This window comes from Propithecus coquereli, unplaced genomic scaffold (assembly GCF_000956105.1).
Source record: "Propithecus coquereli isolate 6110/MARCELLA unplaced genomic scaffold, Pcoq_1.0 Scaffold67, whole genome shotgun sequence".
Classification (NCBI taxonomy): Eukaryota; Metazoa; Chordata; class Mammalia; order Primates; family Indriidae; genus Propithecus; species Propithecus coquereli.
In genome coordinates, this window is record NW_012152729.1 from 7,779,503 (window position 1) to 7,785,783 (window position 6,281).

Consider the following 6,281-nt stretch of genomic DNA (forward strand, 5'->3'; position numbering starts at 1 on the left):
AGAGCATTATGAGCTTATCCTCTTTCCAGTGCTCAGTCAGGGGTTTGGCAGGCTATGCCAGCTGGAGCTAAGCATACAGAACTCATCCACTATTAATAAATTACTTTTTAAGCACTCAGTTATTTCCAATGAAGTACCCATGCAGTAGTGGACTGAAGCAAAATGAAACATAGAATTTGACTATATTCTCCTTTCTTGAATACAGCAAAATAAAGCTTATAAATATTCACATGTCAAGGTATTTGATGTTACTACACAAAAACTGAAGTCACATTTCTTCCACATGCATCGTTCTTTGCTCCAAATCTCTATTCATAAAAGGAAGAGAAGACTTGACATTGAAAGATAATTTAACAGGACGAGGAAAGAACAATGTAAGCCAAATCACAGAATCAAGTATGAGATAATGAGCTATAACTCTCATTTTGGTTCTATCTGGCTAGCAGTGTCAAGCCACCCAAGTGTATTACACCTAAGTTTCTCCAACTAAAAAACTGTTGGACAAAATCAATAGTTTTCTAGGGTGGGGCAGCACACTATTGTGTTGTGATCATTTGTCAAGGGTACAAATAAATAGTACCATAATAATGATTCTGCCAAATTTGGAAATGACTTGCATTTTTAAAATTTAAAATAATTAGGTTCAACTTTCCACTGTTTTTGGCTTTGTTAGTTTTGATAATACAGATCACAGAACACCTCAAGCTGGTTCACAAAAAAAGAGGTTTGATCATATTCAAATAATGATATTTGTCTCCTGGTTTTATAAGGGCAGGGGAGTACTACATCCAGGGCAAGTAAGAAATGGAATACTGTCACTAACCAAAGACGGTTTTCCATCTTTCAAGATCTACATGTTATCTCTTCTTTCTATAATGCAACTCTTTCTCCTGCCTTGCACTGTAAAAGTTCACATACATCTTTGCAACTTATTTTACATGAAATTTGAGTTCAAGTGTCCATGCCTTATAATAAATACTGTTTGTGCCTCTTAAGTCACAATCTCACTAGAGAGAATCATGTAGATACCTGTTAAGCCAGTGAATTTTCTGGTATGCAGAGCTGCCTCTATAGGGTCTGTGGTATGAACTAAAAATTAAATAGGTAACTGTTGACCATTCTGTTGACCATATAGTTTCTTGATAAGCGGATCTATAATTAAAATATCTAAAATTGTGAAAAAGTTGAAACTTAATTTATCGAGGCCTCTAGTGAATAGAGTAATATTATTTGATTATTATTGAATGCGATGATTAGAGGGAATTGAAGTAACTTATATTCTTGCATTTTCTCTCAAATATAGGCAATTTCCATAAATGGCATTTGCAAATGGTGGATGTTATTTGTCATATGACCAGGATGGTTGAGAACCTCTAAATGTAGTGATCTCTAACATTCATTGGGGTTTGGAGTTCTATAAATCTATGAAACAACTTGTGTAGAGAGGATATCTCAGCTGATTTTTCTTCTTCAGTTCAGCACTTAGATGCTACCAGGTGTATTGCTTGAAACTGGTGACACACGGGGTAGGGGGCTGTGCTCTTCCTTAAGAAGTTTACAACCTGGTGGCAGTGGCAGACAAAATAGACAACTACAGAGAAAGCTTCAGAGAGGAATTTTCAAAAGAAATGATGCCTGTGTTGTATCCAACAACATAAGAGTTGAATTTCAGATAATGACTATTATAAGGAGAAGAGGCAGTATAGATATTTCCCTAAAAGTGGGAACAACATGATAAGGGTTGATCAAAGCACACTAAAGTCAGCTTCAGAATTACAAGGATGGTTTGAGGGTGGGAGACACTAAATTACCCCTATGAAATTGAATTAAGGAAGTCCTTTAAGGAGAAACTGACATTGAGGTCTGCTACAGCCACTCTTAGTTTTATGGCTAGAGATTTGCTGTCAGAATTTAGCTGCCTTTAGCGAATTGGGAACCCTCTGTGTGTTATTTCACCCCAGAAGCACTCTAAGGGTCAACCCTGTTGATGTATCTACCACACATCCTGGCCAGCTTTGCATCTTTGAGTTGCAGATTAAGATATCCTGAGGTTGGTAGGAGATGCTTCTGTTAAAAATACTTGGATGAAAATTTAGGCACTCCAAGCTCCATTCCTCACTGCCCCCCACCACCACCACTTGAAACACATCTGTAGGAAGTCCCTGAGAGCTAGCAAAGATGGTCTATTTGGGGAGGCATTGATTTAAAATGTACGTTTAATTTTTGGTGACTCATTGAATCTCCCTTGCTTCGTCTGGACTAATGTTAGGATGCTGGAAGTAGAGACATGGGGAAGGAGTATTAAAGGGCCTCTTCTGCAGCCTCTAAGAGTGTTTCCCTCATACCACCTAACGTTAAATAAGAAGTCCCAGAAATACAAGCCTTTAAAAAATATCAATCTCCCATATCTCTCCATCTCCTTGCACAGTGCTGGGTAAATAGTAAGACTGAATAAATGCTTGCTGGATTGATGGTATTGGCAGCTCATTCACTCTATTCTAATTAAATCTCCCTCTTTAGGTGTAAAATCGCTTTTCATTGAGTACATTTCAGATAATTTTTTTTTAGACAGAAACAATGTAGCCACAAAATGAACTCAAATCCTGTTTGGTTTGATGAGTGCATTTTATTATCTACTGTTTGCTAGTAATTAGATAGGAAAACTCTGAAGTTTTGTAAACACAAGGGGCATTAAAGCAAGAAGAACTCACCAACTACATGTGATGCTTTTCAAGGTTTCAAGGCCATTCAGATGAACAGTTTTGTTTTTTTATTGTTTGTTTTGCTTTATTGTAAAAGATTGTCTAGAGCATATCTTTTCTCTTGGAGGAACTTTGGGAAAATTGCATTTGAGTATTTAAGAAAAGAACCTCAGGACATATAAATAGACTCTCATTTATCTACAGAAGATAACCCATTTTGATCATCTTCCCAAAAGATCTCCATGTCAACTTAGCTAGTGAATCTTGGAAGCTCATACATGCTTTGTCACAGCTGTGTGTGAAATATTATGTAATTAAATTTTACATTACATCAGTCCCACTACATAATAAAATGTCATCTGGTTAATTTTGGTTTCCAAATGTGCTTTATAACCAACTCAGAGGAAATATTACATGTGATTCATGCCGCAAATTGTTATGTAGGCATGTACTAGCATATTTATAGTATTATACTGCATGCCAAATGATACACTAAATTCAAATATGGACATGCTAATTTCCCTTGTGTTGATAATATGAAGTTCTAGCATTATTCTTTAATCAGAACACAACCAGTTCACTGAAGTCCTAAAGTGGACTTCTCCCAATTCTGCTTGCTTTCTTCATCAAAGAAGTGAGCTCACTAATTTTTCAAAGTATTAGTAGACAAACAAAATTTTTTTTAAAGTTTTATATATACATATATATGAAGAAAGAGAGAGTGTGCGCTATATAAACACATCACAAACATTCACAGTTCAGTTATAGAAGGGGGCTACAGGAATATTCTGTAACACATATTGCACACACAATTATGTCTTTGATAGTGTTCCATGTCAATATTATTAGAAAACTGATGTAAGTAAACAAATGACTAGGGTCAGAAAAAGTACTAAAATATGCTATGGTGTGGGTTAATCAGCACCAAACTATGAGCTCATATATTTAACTGACAAACTCACAGAATCATTGTCAGCAGTTCCTTGAACATGCTGAAAACAATGGTACTAGGGATAGTTGCCAAAGAATGGTTTTGGGAGAGCCTTAGCTACTGATTAGGGCCCCAGTATACTATTAAAAGGGTACTGCTAGTGTGAATTATAACATGAATAGTCCCTCTTGGATTTGTGCAATGTAATGTAGTGGCTCTGCTATAGGTTTTATCAGTGCTGATACCCCAATCACCCAAGATAAACAAATAATCCAAGTGAAAATGAAGATCTCACTAAGGAAATGGAGGCTTGGGGAAAGATTTCTAATACACATATTGGCAACTCTCAAGTCCTCTCATATAAAAATATTAGATTCTCCTATTTTGACGAGCTACTAACACTGATCAGGGCAGGACTTGCCTCGATTTGGAATAGTATCACTGGATGTTAATCCACTTATTACATACACAAGTGCAGCCACGTGTAAACATTAGAAAAGCTGTAGGTTTAACATTTGTGCATCTTACTATATGTAAGCTATATGCCCATACACATACACCACACACACACACACATGCAACAATCACAACAGCAGCAACACACTTTTGCCATACAAGAATAAAATATTTGGTTCATTCATATAAGCTTAGAAATTCGAAAGTTTGGAAGTTTGAAACAGTTCTTCGTTATTTACATTTGTTCATTCCCATTCCTTCATTTAGTAGACATTGCTTGAGTACAAAACACAGTCCAGGTATAACTTAAGTCACTAGGCATGTGATTGTGAAAAAAAAAGAACACAGTCCATCTTCTTAGAGATCTCATTGCTGGGGGAGGGGTAGAGATGGATGAAGACAATTAAAAAGTACGCTTTTATACAGTATGTTAGAAATGTACATGAAGGAACGACAGTATGCAAAGGAAGCAATTAAGGATGACTTCTAACACCATTAGGGTGTATCAAGAAAGGCTCTGAGCTAGTTATCATTTATTTCCCCCCCTTACCCATTTCCCCTCCTTTTCTGCCCTGTTCTGTTCCGTGATCTCTAAGGATAGCAACTCCTTGGCTCTCATGCCTTCTAACTTCTGTTAGATCTGGCCAAGGAGAGGCACAGGTAAAGGGAGAATTTGGGGATATTCTTCTTATTATTTTCTTATTTACTGTGGCTCTAGAAATGGCTTAATCCCTCTATGGGTACAGTTGTGTAGTCTTCCTCTGAAGCTCCATTTCACAGAAGCTCTAGGTAACTCAGTAATTTCCCTTGTCCCTCTAATCTAGAAGTGGAAACTGCTTCTGGCTATTCTTAGTCTGTGTGTGACACATCATCCCTTGTTAATTTCCATAATCTTGCCTACAACTCCGTGAATAGTTCCTCAATTACATTCTCTTTGGTTAAACTATTCTGTGTGTGCTATCATTTCCTGCTAGGACAGAGACCGATAGAGTTTCTTGAAAAGATAAAATCTAGATACTTTGTACATCATAACAATGAAGAATGTTAACATTGTGGTTGAAAAAACTCATGTTCAGATACATGGTTCATAACTTAGCAGTATGAGCTATTTAAATTTGTCTCTCTAAAGTTCAGTCTTCTCATCTGTAAAAGTATAAGATCTAGAATGCCATGAAAGAAGTTCACAAATAGGAAGCTGAATTTATAAGCAAAGTGTTGTCTTGCCAGTTGTGTGACTTTGAAAAAATTATGCTTAAATTTGTGGTTGAGAGGATATAATGAATATAAAAATATAAAGACTCTTAATTTTTGTGTCTTTAAATTTTAGCCAGTACAGTTTTAAAAGGACAACAAGAGATGATCAAAAAGTTGATGCTGCATATACAACATCAGGAGAATGGCTTTTGCTATGGTTTGAATAAGTCCTTCAAAGTTTATATGTTGGGAACTTAATTGCTATTATAATAATATTAAGAGGTAGGACCTTTAAGAGGTGATTAGGTCATGATAGAATTAATGCCACTATCATGGGAATGGGTTAATTATCACAAGAATGGGGCTCTTGACAAAAAGATAAAGTTCGGCCCACTTTTGCTCTCTATCTTGCATGCTTGCTTCTGCTCTTTTGCCTTCTGCCATGGATGACCCAACCCAGATGCCAGCACTACGCTCCTGAACCTCTTCCAGAACCGTGAGCCAAATAAACTTCTTTTCTATATGTATTACCCAGTCTGTGATATTCTGATATAGTAGCAGAACATAGACTAAGGCAGCTTTCATCAGCTTTTTAACTCTTTTCCTTTTCCCCTCACTATACTCAGGAGTCAATCTATCCAGAAATTAGAAACAGGGTTGAAAGCTTAGATGAGTGTAGTACTTTTATTAATCAAGGACTTAGGAGGCCAGCATCAAGAAGTTTGGAAAATTGTAGATGGATCATGAACAGGAGGTAAAATTGTGAACATTTGGCTGAGCATGGTGGCTCACGCCTGTGATCCTAGCACTGTGGGAGGCTGAGGCCCAGGTCGGAAGATCACTTGAGGTCAGGAGTTCGATATCAGCCTGAGCAAGAGCGAGACCCCACCTTCACAAAAATAGAAAAAAAATAGCTGAGCATCGTGCTGCCAACCTGTAAGTCCCAGCTACTCAGGAGGCTGAAGCAGAAGCATCACCTGAGCCCAGGAATTTGAGGT